Raw genomic sequence first — 19,043 nt, 5'->3', positions numbered from 1 at the left:
AATATCCTTAGCCAAGGTAGTAATGGACACATCTCTCTGTGAGCCCAAGTAGTCTTGAACACCCCTCTCTACACCAACCTGGGCTCAAAGTACAATAGCACAGAGAGCAAGGTTGACATGATAACATCTGGAGTTTGGCTTTATCTCATAGTCAATTAATTAACTGTTTCATACAGTACATGTTTGCTAAAGGTAATAAGTGGAAGGTGATAATACTAACCTGGCGATATCTGGATTCTGTTTGCACAGAAGCAATATCTGTTCTGTATTAATAAGTATTGCCCAGCAGGGGAAGCAGCACAGCATTAGAATAAGAATTGCTCTCTGCAGAATTGTTCCCACTCGCTTCATATTCTTGCTGCCATATGTCTGAAAGAATGAGAATATACATATACACATATAATTGTGTATTAACTGTGGACTTTGAGGCAAGACTTCAGGTAAACGCCTAAATACACAGTTGGAATCTAAATCGATAAACTGCTGTCAGAGTGACACCACCATTTCCTAGTTCAGTCTTGTAGGTTCCTAGTCCACCACACAGTGTGTGCTCCTCTGTGCCTTACACCCCCCCCCCGTGTCCCCCTGTGCCTTACACCCCCCCGTGTCCCCCTGTGCCTTACACCCCCCCGTGTCCCCCTGTGCCTTACACCCCCCGTGTCCCCCTGTGCCTTACACCCCCCCAGTGTCCCCCTGTTCCTTACACCCCCCAGTGTCCCCATGTGCCTTACACCCCCGTGTCCCCCTGTGCCTCACACCACCCCAGTGTTCCCCTGTGCCTTACAGCCCCCCAGTGTCCCCCTGTTCCTTACACCCCCAGTGTTCCCCTGTGCTTTACATCCCCCCCCAGTGTCCCCCTGTGCCTTGCACCCCCCCCCAGTGACCCCTGTGCCTTACACCCCCCACAGTGTCCCCCTGTGCCTTACATCCCCCCAGTGTCCCCCTGTGCCTTGCACCCCCAGTGTTCCCCTGTACCTTACACCCCCCAGTGTCCCCCTGTGCCTTACACCCCCTAGTGTCCCCCTGTGCCTTACACCTCCCAGTGTCCCCCTGTGCCTTACACCCCCAGTGCCTTACAACCCCCCAGTGTCCCCCTGTGCCTTACACCCCCCCCACAGTGTCCGCTGTGCCTTACACCCCCACAGTGCCCCCCTGTGCCTTACACCCCACCCCCAATGCCCGTCGGTGCCTTACAACCCCCCCCCCACCGTGTACCCCTGTGTCCTCCTCCACCCACTGTGTCCCCCTGTGCCTTAAAACACCTCCCCCCAGTGTCCCCTGTGCCTTACACCCTCAGTGTCCCCCTGTGCCTTACACCCCACCAGTGTCCCCCTGTGCCTTACATCTCCCCAGTGTCCCCCTGTGTCTTACACCCCCCCCACAGTGTCCCCATGTGCCTTACACCCCCCACATTGTCCCCTGTGCCTTACACCCCCCCACAGTGTCCCCCTGTGCCTTACACCCCCCACAGTGTCCCCTGTGCCTTACACCCCCCACAGTGTCCCCCTGTGCCTTACACCCCACCCCCAGTGCCCCCCTGTGCCTTACACCCCCCACAGTGTCCCCTGTGCCTTACACCCCCATAGTGTCCCCTGTGCTTACACCCTCCACAGTGTCCCCCTGTGCCTTACACCCCACCCCCAGTGTCCCCCTGTGCCTTACACCCCCCACAGTGTCCCCTGTGCCTTACACCCCCACAGTGTCCCCCTGTGCCTTACACCCCACCCCCAGTGTCCACCTATGCCTTACACCCCCCCACAGTGTCCCCCTGTGCCTTACACCCCCCACAGTGCCCCCCTGTGCCTTACACCCTCCCACAGTGTACCCCTGTGTCCTCCTCCACCAACTGTGTCCCTGTGTGCCTTAAAACACCCCCCGTGTCCCCCTGTGCCTTACACCCCGCCCACTGTGCCCCCCTGTGCCTTACACCCCCACGGTGTCCCCCTGTGCCTTCTCCCCCCACAGCTGCCCTGAGAAACACTGTGCTGTGTGTGGAGGATCCCAGTGCTCTGCTTTGTGCCCTGTGTTTTGGTTGTACCCTGCTATTTGCCCTACTGTGTACCTCGTGGCCTGTGATGTGCCCTGCTGTGTACCCCCCAGATGTGCCATACTGTGTGCCCCATGCCCTGTGATGTGTCCTTTGCCCTGCTATGTGCCCCATGCCCTGCTGTGTACCGCCTGATGTGCTCTACTGTGTGCCCCATACCCTGTGATGTGCTTTGTACTCCCTGATGTGCCCTGTGTGCTCCATGCCCTGTGATGTGCCCTGCTGTGTACCATATAATATGTGCTGTGACCCATGCTGTTCCCTACTGTGTGCCCTGTGATGTGACCTACTGTGTGCCCCATACCCTGTGATGTGCTCTGTGGCCTGCTGCGTACTCCCTGATGTGCCCTGTGCTTTGCTCTGTACCATAGCGTGTGCCCCATGCCCTGTGATGTGTCCTGCTGTGTACCGGCAGATGTGCCCTGTTTCCAATGATGTGCCCTACTGTGTGCCCTGTGCTCTGCTGTGTGCCCTACTATGTGCCACATTCCCTGTGATGCATGCCCTGCTGTGTACCTCCTGATGTGCCCTGTGACGTGCCCCGTTGTGTACTCCATGATGTGCCTACTGTGTGCCCCATGCCCTGCTGTGTACACTCTGATGTTCCCTGTGGCCCCTGTGATGCACCATGCTGTGCTTAATAAGGTGCCCTGCTGTATACAGCATAATAAACCCTGCTGTGTGCCCTGTGATGTGTCTCATTACCTGCTGTGTACCACCTGATGTGCCCTGCTGTGTGTCCTGTGATGTGCCCCATGCCCTGTAATGTTCTCAGTGCCCTGCTGTATGTCCTGTGATGTGCCCCATGCCCTGTGATGTTCTCAGTGCCCTGCTGTGTACCCCTTGATGTGCCCTATGCCCCATGATGGGACTTCCTGTGTGTCCTACTGTGCCCCATGCCCTGTGTTCCCTGCTGTGTACCCCTTGATGTTCCCTGCTGTGTGCCCCATTCCCTGTGTTGTGTCCGTGCCCTGCTGAATGCCTTACAGTGTGCCCCATGATTTATGTAGGTGGGGCTTTGTGTAGGTGTGGCTTGCGTGTGGGTGGAGACACAGGGGGCCCCATGATCTTCTATTGCCCGGGGGCCCCATGAGTTGTCAGTCTGCCCCTGTTCCTAGATCACTTGCTACCTAAGACGTGAGACAAAAAGCTGTAGAGCACACAAGTAAATAAGGACCCATTCACATCATTGTGGTGCATTAAAGCACATCTTACCACAAATCACTATACACGCTTTAGCACCTTATGGTGCTATTCACTTTCAATGGCACCCCAATGTACTAAGGCAATGCACATTTGATTGGAAAATATAAAAAGTCGGTGCAAACTCAAATATAAATATGACTTAGTATCTTAGTGCATATAATAACCACACAAATATAAAATTAAATAAGAACAAATCCTCAAACAGGAGACCAAACACCAAAAAACAAAGTCTGCTTGAAACTTCTCCAAAACTTTATCCCTGACCTGTTTGGTGTGTTCCTTGGCCTTCATGATGCTATTTGTTCACAAAGGTTCTCTAACAAACCTCTCAGGGCTCCACAGAACAGCTGTATTGATACTGAGATTAAATTACACACAGGTGGACTATATTTACTAATTAGGTGGAATTATGAAGGCAATTGGTTCCACTAGATTTTAGTTAGGGGTATCAGAGTAAAGGGTGCTGAATAGAAATGCACGCCACACTTTTTACTAACAATTTTGAAAACCGTCTCATTTTCCTTCCATTTTACAATTATATGCCACTTAAAGTTGGTCTATCACACAATCCCAATAAAATATATTTACGTTTCTGGTTGTAACATGCCAAAATGTGGAAAATTTCAAGGGGTATGAATACTTTTTTTGAAGGCACTGTATAATACAATAAAACCTGCAGTATATTCTCATTGCAACCAATATAAAAGAATAATGAGTTATGCCCTGTACACACAACCAGTTTTCCAGTCGGGATAAACTCTGAAGGTTTTTCTGATGGAGTTCCGACAGAATTCCGCTGAAACTGTCTTGCGTACACATGATCACCGGTCATCAAGAACGCGGTGACGTACAACACGTACGACACGTACGACGGGACTAGAAAAAGGAAGTTCAATAGCTAGTAGCCAATATCTTCCATCTTGTACTTACTTCAGAGCATGTGTTGTTTTTGGTCCGTTGGAACAGCATACAGACGATCGGTTTTCCCAATAGGAATTGGTTCCGTTGGAAAGATTTGGAACATGTTCTATTTCTAGGTCCGTCAGATGAGGCATACACATGATCTAAATATACGATTAAAAGCTTCCGTCGTACATTACGCTCGTGTGTACGTGGCATAAGACTAGGCAAGGATTTAAGAGATGTCCTAAGGCTCTGTCTACTTCACCATACATTAAAACATCAATCTTTCTCTTAATTGTTGGTCTGTATAGCTGATAATGGGATTTACATATACAGCAAATGATTCTATAAATTCAAAAACATTTTTTTACTAACATATTTATAAACACGGCCTTGATGAAGAGACAGCCATGTGAGCAAATGAATGAACAGGCTGCTCTAGGTAGCCATGGCATTCCAACATCCTCCAGCTGAAGGGTCCTAGAATGTATTTGCAAAAAACGGTATAACATAAAATAAAGGCCTATTGAAAAAATACCTGGGACATCATTGTATCACATCCACTACTCATTCCAGAACCAATCGTTATGCCAGTTATATTTATAACCTGTAAGGAAAAGATATAGTCTTTTACTGTACATGTAGAGGAGCTGTAAAATTGATTAAAATACATTTCTCTTTAAAAAAAGAAGTGTGGTCTTGATCCTGGTATCAGGGTCTGAATAACCAATCAAACCCCCTGCTCACTACTTATCTATTGAAATCTGTAGAGTGTAAATATCTGTGTACCCCCATAAACACTACAAATACTCTGCAGCAGGTATATACAAGAAAATAAAGATTTAATTTGAAAGACTATTTCTCAAAATATAAATGGTTACATTACTGGTTGTAGAATGGATGTATCTGTATGCCCTACGTTTGCTACATTGGGTGCACTTTGGAGTTGATATTCTAAAATTGGAGCATGCAAAATCTGGTGCAGCTCTGCATAGAAACCAATCAGTTTCCAGTTTTTTTTTTTTTTGTCAAAGCTTAATTGAACAAGCTAAAGTTAAAATCTGATCGACTAACATACACAGCTGCATGACATTTTACACTCTCCCATTTTAGTAAATCAACCTCATATCCTGTTTCTTCTTAATACTATGCAGATTGGACCATTGCTGCATTTTCTGAAAAGCTAAATGTCCTGTCCTTTTTCCAGATGTGTCACAACAGGTACTGACAGATATACTGCCATGAAATGCATGTGAAGAGAAGTTGGAAGAACTAGAGTCTCTACTAACAGTAGTATTACATATATACAAAAATGATTTGCCCAATAAAAAGGACTTGTACTAAGTTTCTTGTAATCAGGGCTCAAGTCCTACTGAAACGCATGGGAATGGTGTTCCTGTAGTTTTTCCACAGCAGGAATGGCTTTCCCGTTAGCAGTTGCCTCCAGGCTGGGAGTTGAGAGTGGGTGATGGAGGGACAGCCTTCACTGCCCCTGCATGACTCTCCCAGTTCTGCCTACTACCTACTTTCAGTGACTTACATGGAGTAGCGACAGCAGATCAAAAGTGAATGGGGCAGGGCGCAAGTGCAGTGTGCGGCTGGCTGTATCAACTCACCCCCCCCAGCCAAGTAAATGTATTCCATCACATTCTGCAGCTGTTATCTCCCAGCCCACTCCCCAAAGCTCAACTGTCTGGACCTTCTTCAGCACATCTGCAGCAGATCGCACTGTTGCCATCTGCAAACTGTGTCTCGGGCACATCAAACGTGGCAAAAACACCAACAATTTGGGTACCACATGCTTAAAAAGGCATTTAACATCCAACCACTCAGCCCGTTGGCAAGAGCACCTAAAAGCCACACAAAAGGGGCGCAAATCTGTCCCTCTTCTTCCCCCTCCTCCTTACCCACTTCAGTTTGCCCCTACCTCTCAGCAGCCTCCACTGACAGGGATGATGGTATAACACAGGGTGTCCCAGGTCCGAGCAGCACACCACCAGCTGTAGATTGTAGCCAGAAAATTTCTCTGCCCCATCTGCTGCAGCAGAAAAATAAAAACAGTCCCTGCCACCCACATGCCCAGGGTCTGAATGCAAGCTTGTCAAAGCTGTTGGCTCTCCAACTTCTGGCTTTCAGCCTGGTGGATTCTGTCCCCTTCCATGAATTTGCGCAATGTGCTGTACCACAATGGCAGGTTCCCAGTTGCTACGAATTTTCACATAAGACCGTTCTATCTCTCTACCATCACGTTGAAGGGAATGTTCTGGCCTCGTTGGGCAAGGCAGTCAGCCGTAAAATCTAACTTACTGCTGACACGTGGTCCAGCAAGCATGGGCAGGGATGATATATTTTGTGACACAGCACACTGGGTAACGCTGCTTACAACTCAAAAGGATGGAGGACAGGGCTTGGTACTGCAGCTTTTTGTGCCCCCACGTCTCCATACAGCTGGTGGTGATGATGCCAGACCTGTGAGCTCTACCCTATCCTCCTCCGCCACCTTCATGCCCTTCTCTGCAGAAATGGTCCTATGAACATCAGGTACCCCCTAAGCGTTCAAACGGCTATTCCCTGAGTCAGGCTAACAGGTGTCATGCAGTGCTTCAGCTGGTGTGTTTAGGGGACAGAATCCGCACCAAAGCAGAGATTATTGCAGCTTTACAGAGACAGGCCCAGAGGTAGTTCACACCATGCCAGCTGGAGCCAGGAATGGTGGTGTCCGATAATGGCTCAAACCTCCTGTCCGCCCTTAGACAGGGAAAGTTGACAAGTTGAAAGTTGATGTCCTCAATTTGGTGGTGCAGTGTTTCCATACGTACCCAGGGTTGCACGATGTACTAAAGCAGGCCAGAAGAGTATGTAGACAGTGCTCTGTTGGCTGAAATTCAGCGGGAATTCCACCTGCCCTTAAACTGCCTGATTTGTGACATGCCCACCATGCTGCAGTGGCTATACATGCAGCAGAGGGCCCTCAACGAGTACCTGTGCCAGTAAGGCACGAAAACAGGCTCAGGTCACCTCTGCTTTTTTTCACCACGCCAATAGCTGATCATTAAGGATGCATGCACTGCATTGTTACCATTTGAGGAGGCCACAAGGATGGTGAGCTGTGACAGTGCATGCATCAATGACACAATCTCTGTTGTGCTCCTGCTGGAGCAGGCTCTGCGTGGCATTATGGACAGAGCACTGGAGGCAAAGCAGCAGGAGGAAGAGGACGACTTCCTTTCCTCTCAAGGGCCACTTTATACAAACACCATCATTCCTATGTCACAGAACACACGGGATGAGAGAGGGGAGGAGGATGAGGAGGAGGATTCTGGCACTTTCGTAGGCTTCAAAGATGCGTCATGCATCAATCTATAAGCGATGGCTTTCCAACCCCAGGACCCTTGGGAGTTGTATGTGGCTGGGAGGAGGAATTCCAGAGGCTGTCATTCTGAGTGACCCCGAAGAGTCTGCTTCTCAAACCTCGGCAAATTTGAGGCGCATTGGGCAACCTCATGCTTCAAAGCCTGTGAAAGGACTCACAAATATGTGGCATAAAGGAGAAGAGTGATTACTAGTTGGCAACCCTCCTTGTCCACCGTTATAAGGGAAAGGCCTCAGAACTCATCTCGTTCCCACAGAGAGTGCAGAAGACAAAATCTCTTGAGGACATGTTAAAGAGGATTTTATTGAACTTTTTCCTGACTCCAGTAGGTTACAGTGTCGTGGACAACGTAGTTTTGAGTCTTCTCTTGGTCAAGAGAGGAGCATTGGAGAAGGTGTCTGCCTAAGTGAGGCATTTTGAAATTTGTTTAGTCCTCGCCACCCAGGGCTATCTGCTTCCACATTGTCAGAAACCATGAATCAGACTGAGACAGAAGTACAGTTAAATCACATTTGTTCATTATTAATAATAATAATAATAATAAAAAGGTAAACTGAATAAACATAGTCAAAACATAGCCAGAGTTCAGGAACCGGAATCGATAGTCAGACAAGCCAAAACGTCAGGGAGCCAGAGATGAGCATAGTAGAACAGCAAGCAGGATCTGGAGCCAGAAGGAATGTCAGCCAAGCAAGTCTTTAACAGGAACACAGGAGAGCATCTCTAGAGATGTGACCAAGGCAAAGACAGAGATCATCTATGCTGGATGGCTTAAGTAGGCAGGACTGACGGGAAGGATATCAACAACAGGTGAGTCACCATGGAGAGAAAAGAGCTGGCAATTAGTGGACAACTGAGTGGCCAGCTTTGAAAAGGAAGGGCTGAGAACAGCCTTGACATTACCCCCTCAATAACCCCTCCCCCTCGGAGGACCACCAGGCTTAAGGGGAAAATGTCTATGGAAATCACGGAGGAGGATAGAGGCATGTGCGTCCGAGGATGAGACCCAGAGTGTTCCCCCGGACCGTACTCTTTCCAATGCACCAGGTACTGTATGTGCCCACAGAACCTAAGGGAGCCAACAATGGACTGTACTTCATACTCCTCATGGTTCTCAGCCTGTACAGGGTGAGGACGAGGCACAGAGGTAGTAAAGCGGTTGCAGACCAAAGGTTTTAATAAAGAGACATGAAATACATTCGAGATACGCTTATTAGATGGCAGGCTGTAGAGGTCTCCCGTCAAGAGCCTCAATGGCAAGTGAAGTGTCACGCAGCTGCAGTGGAATCAAGTGCTTCAATACAAAGGCAGCATCAATGAACAGGCCTGCAGCCCCAGAGTCGATTAGAGCCTGTATCTCACGGACAACACAGCCCAAGAAAGGGTAACCAAAACCAGGGGCTTATCCTTCTGGATAACTGTGGACGAAACAACGCCACCTAAGGTCTGTCCGAGATAGGACCTCAAGGTTCGGGCGTTCCCTGGACGGGTAGGACAAGACTTCAAAAAGTGACCTGCCTGGCCACAATAAAGGCACAATCTCTCCCACCTCCTAAGGGTTCTCTCAGGGAGATGCTTGAAGCCTGAGTGCATGGGTTCATCTTAACAGACCAACTCGGTACCAGGAGGCATGGGAGGTGAGGAAGGCAAGGACTGCAAAGTTTGGAGACAAATGTACAGGAGGCCTTTGCAAGCTCTCAATAAAATGAAGTCTTTCTCTGAGTCTGGAGTCAATGAGGATGGCAAACGTGATCAACTTCTCCACCTCAGTGGGTATATCTTGCGCTATTATCTCATCCTTGATGGTATCTGAGAGACCATGAGGAAAAAGCAGCCACGAGGGCCTCATTGTTCCCAGCAACCTCTGCTGCCAGAAAACAGAATTCAATGGCATAATCGGCAACAATTCTCATACTCTGTTTGATGGACATGAGGTACTTGGCAGAAGAAGCGGAGTGTGCGGGAACGCCAAATACCCTTTTAAAAGAAGCCACAAACTCTGGGTAACTGAAGACAACAGGTTTTTGTGTCTCCTAGAGGGTTTGCCCAGGCCAAGGCTCTCTCAGAAAGCAAAGATATCACAAAACCAGAGAGAAGAGAGAGAACCATGGCTGGTTCATTCTGACGAAACTATAGCTATCTGCTATCCAGTTGACTGCTTAAAGAGGGACTGGTAATCAGAATCACCTGGAGAAGGTAGAGCAGTAAGTAATTTTCATCATTCAATTTCAATATTAATCGCTGCAAAATTGCAATTCTATCTTACTTGACTTGCTCCCTTCTCACTCATCCACATCTATGATGTATTCACCTGGTGCTCCACAAGTTTGAATAAATTGCCGATATCTCCTCGCGCTTGTAACAGTAAAAGCTGTCCCGCTATTCAGTAAGCTGTTGGCGTGTATGCATCAGCATTGCATGGGCACACCCTGGTAACACATCCGAGTGTGATGCCGTCATTCTGACGCTTGCATTTTATCCGCCAATCCACAGACTTCCTCATATCTACTGGGATTTCTGTTATTATTGTATGTATGTATGTTTTGTACTATTCTCAATTTTGGAAGGTATTGGCTATTCTATATGGATGTCATTCCATACGATATTTAACCAATTTTTTCATTAAACTTTGTCTATCTTCCCCCCCGCACCCCATAGAACCCTGCCCCCTCACTGTTCACCATGCCCCCACCCCATAGAACCTTGCATCCCTCACTGTTCACCCTGCCCCCACCCAATAGATCCCCACACCCCTCACTGTTCAGCTTCCAGGTTTTATTACCAAAGCTTAATTGAACAATCTGGGGTTAGAAGCTCATTAGTTTCTATGCAAAAGTGAGCCTGATTTTGCACTTTACAGCTTTAGTAAATAAACCCCATTGTGTACTTAAAAGTGGGGTATGCCTGTATAACTTTTCATGTGACAACTCTGAACAAATGACACTTTTCTACAATGTAAAATAGCAAGGGTACAGCTTGTATAACAGTGTAAAATAACACTGTTATACAAGCTAACTCACAAAACAGCCATTAATCACTTGGGTACCGCGCTATTGCCGAATGACGGCATTAGCGCGGACCTAGATTTCCAGGACTACGTCTATTGACGTCGTCCTGGTTACGAGCGGCCTGCGCGCCCCCTGAGGGGCGCGCGCGGCACGCTCTGTGATCGGCGAGTCCGTGAGACTCGCCTGATCACCGATCCGTGTAAGGGGTCGATCCCGACCCCTTATCACGTGATCAGCTGTCAGCCAATGACAGCTGATCATGTGATAGAACGGAGCCGGTAATCGGCTATTATTCCTCCTCGCGCTGACAGCGCGAGGAGAAAAAAAAAAAGCCGATCACCGGCGGCCGTGATCGGGACATCAGTCCCGATCACGGCCAGCAATGAAAGGCACCACATGCCACCTGCCAGTGCCCACCTGCCTCCCGCAGTGCCATCCTGAAATATAACAAAGTAAAAGTAAGTGCCCCCCGTCTGTGCCCATAATGCCCACAGTGCCACCCCACAGTGCCACCCACAGTGCCACCCACAGTGCCACCCCACAGTGCCACCCACAGTGCCACCCACAGTGCCACCCAATCTGCCTCAAAGGTGCTGCACCCCAGTGCCGCCCATCAGTGCCCAGCAGTGCCGCCCATCAGTGCCCAGCAGTGCCGCCCATCAGTGCCCAGCAGTGCCACCTATCAGAGCCACCTATCAGTGCCACCTATCAGTGCCCATCAGTCCCATCTATCTGTGGTACCTATCAGTGCCCATCCGTGCCACCCATCCGTGCCACTTATCCGTGCCACCCATCCGTGCCATCTTATCTGTGCCCATCTTTGCCCATCAGTGCCGCCTTATCTGTGCCCATCGGTGCCGCCTTATCTGTGCCTATTAGTGTCGCCTTAACTATGCCTATCAGTGCCCACAAGTGCAGCCTATCAGTGCCCACCAATGCAGCCTATCAGTGCCCACCAATGCAGCCCATCAGTGCCCACCAATGCAGCCTATCAGTGCCGCCTTATCAGCGCACTTCAATGAAGGAGAAAAATGACCCGTTTGCAAAATTTTATAACAAACTATTAAAACATGATTTTTTTTTTTTGCATCTTTTTTTGTTTGTTTAGCAAAAAATAAAACTCCGAGCTGTAACTAAATACCACCAAAAGAAAGCTCTATTTGTGGGAAAAAAATGATAGAAATTTCATTTGGGTACAGTGTTGTATGCCCGCGCAATTGTCATTCAAAGTGCATCAGCGCTGAAAGCTGAAAATTGGTCTGGGACTGAGGGGGGTTTAAGTGCCCAGTAAGCAAGTGGTTAATGTCTAAACCGCTGGCAACAAAAGTGAGTACACCCCTAAGTAAAAATGTACACATTAGGCCCAATTATCCATTTTCCCTCCCTGGTGTCATGTGACTTGTTAGTGTTACAAGGCATAGACGTATGAGTGCTGCCAACATTGCTGCAGAGGTTGAAGGGGTGGCGGGTCAGCCTGTCAGTGCTCAGACCATACGCCACACACTGCATCCTATTGGTCTGCATGGTGGTTGTCCCAGACATAGATTACTGGAACCATGTCCTGTGGTCTGATTAGACCAAGATAAACTTATTTGGTTCCGATGGTGTCAATCGTGTGTGGTGGCAAAAAGGTGAGGGGTACAAAGACAAGTGTGTCTTGCCTACAGTCAAGCATGGTGGTGGGAGTGTCATGGTCTGGGGCTGCGTGATTGCTGTTGGCACTGGGGAGCTGTATACAGTTCATTGAGGGAACCATAAATGCCAACATGTACTGTGACATACTGAAGCAGAACATGACCCCCCTCCCTTCGGAGACTGGGCCACAGGGCAGTATTCAAACATGATAATGACCTCAATCACACCTCCAAGACGACGACTGTCTTGCTAAAGAAGCGAAGGGTAAAGGTGATGGACTGGCCAAGCATGTCTCCAGACCTAAACCCTATTGAACATCTATGGGGTATCCTCAAACAGAAAGTGGGGGGAGTGCAAGGTCTCTAACATCCACCAGCTTCATGATGTCGTCATGGAGGAGTGGAAGAGGACTCCAGTGGCAACCTGTGAAGCTCTGGTGAACTCCATGCCCAAGAGGGTTAAGGCAGTGCTGGAAAATAATGGTGGCCACACAAAATATTGACACTTTGGGCACAGTTTGGACATTTTCACTTAGGGGTGTACTCACTTTTATTGCCAGTGGTTTAGACGTTAATGGCTTTTTGTTGAGTTATTTTGAGGGGACTGCAAATTTACACTGTTATGCAAGCTGTACACTCACTACTTTACAGTTTTTAGAAAAATGTGAGGGGTGTACTCACTTTTGTGAGATGCTGTATGTAGCACACTGGTCCTTAGGCAGGGTTGCTCTTAAATTTACCTGCCAGGTATAGCTACCTTGGTCTATTGTTAGGGTTCAATTGATTTCACTCTGTAATTGCTGCACTTCTCTCTCATTTGTCGCTGGGTGGCCGGGTACCTGGTGGCATTAGATATGGGAAGGACAATGCAAGGTCAGATTATGGGTATATGGGGTATCCCAGCCAATCCATTGACCTAATGAGAGAACCTATATATTTGAGTGGGGTCAGGTGATTGGGGTTCTGTGCCACCTGGACGGCTGTCTGGGTGAATGTGTGTTGTACTGCCCGGGCTGCTAGGCTGGAGATTGGGACCATCTGCCTTATTAACAGGGATCACAGTGAGTAACTGAAGCAAGTACCAGAGCAGCATTCTCACCAACCGGGGATGGTGATGAATCGGGAAACTTCAGTGGGTATAAAGTCAGGGGCCTAGCCAGCAGAGGTGACGCTTGCAGAGCAGCCTTGTGTATCAAGCCAGGGACCGAGCAGGCCAGTGGAGTGAAGCTTGAGAGGTATCTTGAGTGCCAAGCAAGGGACCCAGCAGAGAAGCGGGGGTGACGCTTGAGGAAGATACCACTGTGAAGGCTGGAGGAGCTCAAGGGATTCAGTGGAAGGTCTAGTGAGAGCCTGGGAGGTCAGTGGGATGAAGAACTACAAGAAGTGACTGTAGTGGAAGTGAAAGGACTGTTATGTTTTGTGTTAGGAACTGTTAAAGACTGTTGTCATAGAAGACAGCATTCCTGCACATGCAGATGTGGCATCTTGTCGGATGCCTTTCCTTGCATTGCTGTCCTCACTATTGAAGTCTCGGAGTCTGCCAATTAATCTTGCAACCTGGCCCTAACCCCCTCTTCCCCAAAAACGTTTGTTAAGAGAAATAAACTTTCTTTTGCATTCAAGAAATGTCTGGTGCCCAATAACTTTACTCAGCACCCACCATGTCTCACAACCCACCACATAAGGATGTCAGCTGTCTTTAGCCCTGGAGGTTCTCATTAGACAGAAGATGGCCTGGGACCTTGCTACACTGTATATATACACAAACACACACTTTTTTATTTTTCAGGTGGGGGGGAACCTTGGGTGAATTCCCACACTTTGTCCTAGGACTTAATTCCTGCTTGAAATACTATTACTTAATGAAAGACCTCTTTAACAGAAAAAGTAAGTAAAAAAGTAAAAACTAAGAGTGTAAATACTTACAGCTGAAGCAAGTGTAACAGAATCCAATTCAATTTTTCCTAGATGGCCACAGAACACAGAACTCACTATCAATATAAGATATACCATTGCTTGAGACAAGCACTGAAAGAAAACGAAAAACTCACATTAAGCTACAATTAGACTTTTCTTATCAATCACACTTTAATATTTTTTCTTTGTCATATACATATTATAAAATGTATAATGAATTACAGCTTAACTTAATAAAAATATGGGAGGTTAGCCAAATCTTCAGAAGAGTAGAAGCATAGGTGGCCATATCTGTATGTTCCCTTTGTATTGGCCTTATTATAATAAAAAAGTTAATTTTATTAAGGCAGTAATTCATAGCAACTGATCAAAAAACAGGATTTTTGCATTTATTGGAGTATTTTTATGGACACAGAATTCAGTATGCATTGACAACTTGGTTATACTGTAGCCTACAAGAGGGCACTGGCAAACAAAAGAGCTGTTGGCCAGTTAGATATAACCATTCCACTCCCTGCATGCACTACTTAGAAAATAAATAGTATGAAAGATGGAGAATTAACATTCGTGATGTGGCAAATTATGAAATCTCCAAATGCAGCGCACAATTCTCTTCTTCTTTAACAGGATAATAATGAAGCAGCTTTGTTGGTGATACTGATGGAGTTATTGCAAACAAATTTTCAAAGGCTTTTTTTTCTAGTGATATCAAGAATAATATTATTTTGGTTTTCTTTTTTTTATTTGTGCAAGTTACCACAACGCCATTATCCCATAGTTTTTAAGATCAAAGATACAACTATGTTGGTGTCCCTTGTCAATTTTAGATTGTATTTTTTAGAATGTAACCTGCCAAATGCCAAACTGTCATTTGATGTAAAACACATAGCCAAGTATTATTCTCCACAATTATTTATTGTGCATTTAAAAAAAAAATAGACATGCTATCTGCCAATATAACTTAACCAAAAAGTGCATTCTATGCATCCAAAATATAGAAAATATTCCAAATCATTATTCCACCAAAAAAAATAATGCCAAAGCAATAATTCCAAGGCCAATAATAAATAACACTTTATCTCCTCCGATTCCGCAACATGTCTGGTTGACGAACAGCCGTTCAGAAACGAACTGAAAATCACAAAATGAAAAACGCAAAAAGAAAAGCGCGAATCAACGCTCACCAAACTTCTACTAACATGAAATTAGCAGAAGGAGCCCAAAAGGTGGCGCTAAAGACCCGAAGAACCAGGTAGTATGTCTAGTACGTCACTACATTCATAATTGGCCAACATTTGTGTGACGCATGTGTATGCAAGACAAGTTTGAGCTAACACCCTTTCTGGCAAAATTCCGTGTGTATGCTAACAAGTTTGAGCTAACACCCTTCCGGCAAAATTTCACGGTTTTGTTGTCGTTAAGTCTGATCGTGTGTACGGGGCTTAAGACTGTCTTTGAAATTCACTGTGCTGTAATACCAAATACAGCTTTAAGGCATCCCCCAAAAAATATTATTTTCAAAATTGCCCTGGAAGCCACGTAAAAAGACCCTCACCCTGCTGTATGGTATTTTACCATTTTTTCTGCAATGGCATATTCCTCCCTGTTGACAGTGACCAGCTGCCCATGCCTTTCTTTTTACTTTAGTTTACCTATTAGCATTAAAAATGAACAGGAGTTTAACAACAAGATATGCCTACAATGTTGTAGCCTGCTCTGAACCTTGGATACCGCCAATTAGCAAAGCGCTGGAGATTAAGATTACTTTACCACTTTTTTTTTAAGGGTAACAGTAATCATTGAAATTGATCTGTGAATTCCCTTTTACCAATGTTATAATTATTACTGATATATGTACAATATATATAATATACAGTATTGCTGAACCCACATGGAGTGCATATAGCTTGCAGTAGAATCCTTAATGATTATATTCAGAACAGGGGTAGGCAACCTAAAAGAGGTCAAGATCTACCTGAACAACATGGTAGAAATAAAATGATCACCAGGCAGAGTGTTGACTCCTCATAGCTAATTTAAACATCTAATTGCTGCACTACCGTGTCGCAATCGCGTTCATTGCACAGTAATCATGGGTTAAAACATATTGCCTCCTCACCACCTGCCAAACACACTCAAATCACTTTTCAGAGGAGCAGCAGTGCCTTCTCCCCTTGTGAATGAGTGAATTTTCATGAATTTTTAAGGCTTAAGGGAGAGTATACTGTCTCTTTTTGCTAGTGGCTCTTTTTAGTGTGTAGTGCCGACTTTCTGTTGTTTTTTTTACCTGTGAATGAGTCCTTAGTTTCATTCGGCAAGGGCACCCCCAGGGGTTATTTACAGGTAAAGTTAGGGGGGCGTGGTTCCTGTGGTTGAGCTGTGGTTTTACCACTCCATTCTCTATGCCCTTTAGCTGCTGAGGCAGCAGCCAAAGGTGTACACATGCTGCAGCAGGAATTAAACCCCCTGTTGGTTTTGGTGGGTGCTGCCAATCACGACCCATTCAAGTAAATGGGGCCACTCTACCATCGCCCTGCAACTTCGCACTTCTTCGGGGTCCAAGGGGTTAAAGCAGGTGGGGAGAAAGTAACACAATGCTGCCTTCTTTAACCCCTTGTGTGCTGTACTGCACAGGGTAGCAGGGCACTTGCTGAGTGGTCACATTCACTTGAATGGGTCATGTTTGGCAGGTGCTATACCCACCAACCATGACAGGTCATATAACTCCTGCTGTAGCTGCAACATGTGTCTATCCACTGCAGAGTAGGGGGCGCAGGGTGATAAAAACACATCTTAACTATGTGGTTTTACCATTCCTCAGACTGCAAATGTAAATTAACCCTTACTACTTTGAGCCCCCTGTAAGGCTGCATTCAAAGTGATGTTCTACGGTTCACCTTCACCCTGGGTCAAATCTTCATCTTCAACTTTCCTGGGCTAGCTGCGCTTTGCAATAGACTCCTATTATATCCTACAGGTGTGCACTTTCTGAAAGTGCACCAAAACTCCTGCATTCGGGAGTTGTGGTGCACTTTCAAAAAGTGCACCAAACCAGCAGGATATAATAGAAATCTATGGCTAAGCACAGCAAACCCACTGGAAAGCTGCAGGTGCACTGCACTGCACCCATGGGTAAACTGCAGCACATCAGTGTGAAAGCAGCACTATATTATTATGCTCAATGTATTGCTTCACACTGACCTGAAGATCTCTTTCTACTGCTGGCACCACTCTGGAGACTGCTACCCAGGATAAGAGGTGGAGTGCAGTTGGTATCACTTTGCATGGGACAGGAGGCAGCACTACAGAGGAGGCATTGGCTTATGGGGTTTTTGCTCCCTACTATAGATCCAACTTTACAAGTAGTCCCACTACAGATCCAACTCTGTTTGATGCTAAAAAAAATGGTAGATCAGCAAGCCCAGACCAAGATCTACCAGTCACCTGTCCAGAATCTACTGGTAGATTGAGATCCATAGGTTTCTGACCCCCCTCCTTCTTTTCTACGGCTGGCACCACTCTGGAGACTGCTACCCGGGATAAGAGGTTAAGTGCAGTTGGTATCACTTTGCATGAGATAGGAGCCAGCACTACAGAGGAGACATGGTTATATGGTTCTTGCTCCCTACTACAGATCCAACTCTGTTTGATGCTAAACAAATGGTGGGTCAGCAAGCCCAGACCGAGATCTACCAGTCACCTGTCCACAATCTACTGGTAGATTGAGATCTATAGGTTGCTGACCCCCCATTTAGAAGATTGTGCACTTCAAAATCTAAATACAATAAGCAAAAATACATCACTTTGAGGTCATCTCTTACCACAGGTATGGCCAACCCAAGCTGCGTCTTTGCTTCATTACAGAATCCATAAGGTACCAGTTTACGAAACAGACTCTTAATTCCATGAGGTTTGTCTGATAGAGGAGAGGTCTCCTTGGCTTCCTCCTTGTGCATTGTCCTAGCTCTTTGAGACTCTCACTAGTAGTTGTAAAATTCTGTAGGACTCCTATACAAGAGAATGTAGTGAAAGGTTCATTGTGCAAAACATCACTGGGCATTTGGAGATTAGGATCTTAGGAGAGGTGAATTGTTAGAGAGTTCATCACTGCCTGTTTCACAGACTACACTCAATGGGAGGAGAACATACCGTAACCTGATCATCAGGGCATGCTTGTCAGTCAGTGATCTCTGACTTTACAATCTCTCAGGCAATTGATGGGGAACTACATTTTTGTGTAGACATGTCTTTATCATTAAAAAAGTTACAATTTTATATTTAGATAAACCATAAAGTGATTGTCCTGACAACTAAACACATGCAAATATAAAAATTTCACAGACACAGTGCTCAATTGTTTTGTATTTAGTTAAAGATATTCATAATTTTTTTGGAAGCTTCTTTTTATTGGTTTTTATACACAATTACAAAACAAAGTACAACAAACAGACAATAATCACTACAATGTCACAGCACCAGAAACCCAGACGGCTTCATTTTAATTAATACAAGGATATGGTTTTCCTTCATAGTAGATATATAGGTAATACAAAGTCTCCGACCCAAGAGATACAACTCCACCAAAAGGTAATTCTTTATTTTATTTCCCAAACTGTAGATGGTATTTTATAAATATATACAGTATATATTGAGTATACACATAGAGTACTATTTGCCTTGTGGCTTAAAAAAGCATTGAAAATTCATATGACAAGGAAATGCAACTTTTTTCACTGAAACCATGCATAGTATTGTATTGATTTTGCACAGAAAAACTGGATCTCCTGTCAGAACTCTGCCTGAACAGCCAATCAGTGTCTGTTTTTTTAACAGCAGCATCAGCCAGGGGGACTGGCAGATCAACCAAAATTGTTTACTTTATGTCCATTTTTTTAATCAAGTGAAAATAATTAATTCTCAATTTTTCAACTTGCTTATTAATATAATTTATTAAT

General features: G+C 46.0%; 1 long non-coding RNA gene and 1 pseudogene across 4 annotated transcripts in view; one reads left to right on the top strand and one right to left on the bottom strand.

Moving 5' to 3' along the window:
• Window positions 1-18,203, bottom strand: part of LOC143983057 (multidrug and toxin extrusion protein 2-like) — a 115,780-nt pseudogene extending 97,577 nt beyond the window's left edge. Inside the window, exons 1-4 of the transcript XR_013274556.1 lie at window positions 17,910-18,203; window positions 14,098-14,199; window positions 4,695-4,763; window positions 221-369 (exon numbers count right to left, since the gene is read on the bottom strand). The product of XR_013274556.1 is annotated as a multidrug and toxin extrusion protein 2-like (transcript). The remainder of the gene's footprint in view (window positions 1-220; window positions 370-4,694; window positions 4,764-14,097; window positions 14,200-17,909) is intronic.
• The window catches only part of LOC143983058 (uncharacterized), a 222,225-nt gene that overhangs the window by 81,543 nt on the left and 121,639 nt on the right, over window positions 1-19,043 (top strand). The window lies entirely within an intron of this gene.

This window comes from Lithobates pipiens, unplaced genomic scaffold (assembly GCF_037356315.1).
Source record: "Lithobates pipiens isolate NorthernLeopardFrog02 unplaced genomic scaffold, aLitPip1_a1.2 Scaffold_16, whole genome shotgun sequence".
In the NCBI taxonomy this organism is placed as follows: Eukaryota; Metazoa; Chordata; class Amphibia; order Anura; family Ranidae; genus Lithobates; species Lithobates pipiens.
Note: the sequence above shows the minus strand (reverse complement) of the source record. Positions and strands in the feature narration are given on the sequence as shown.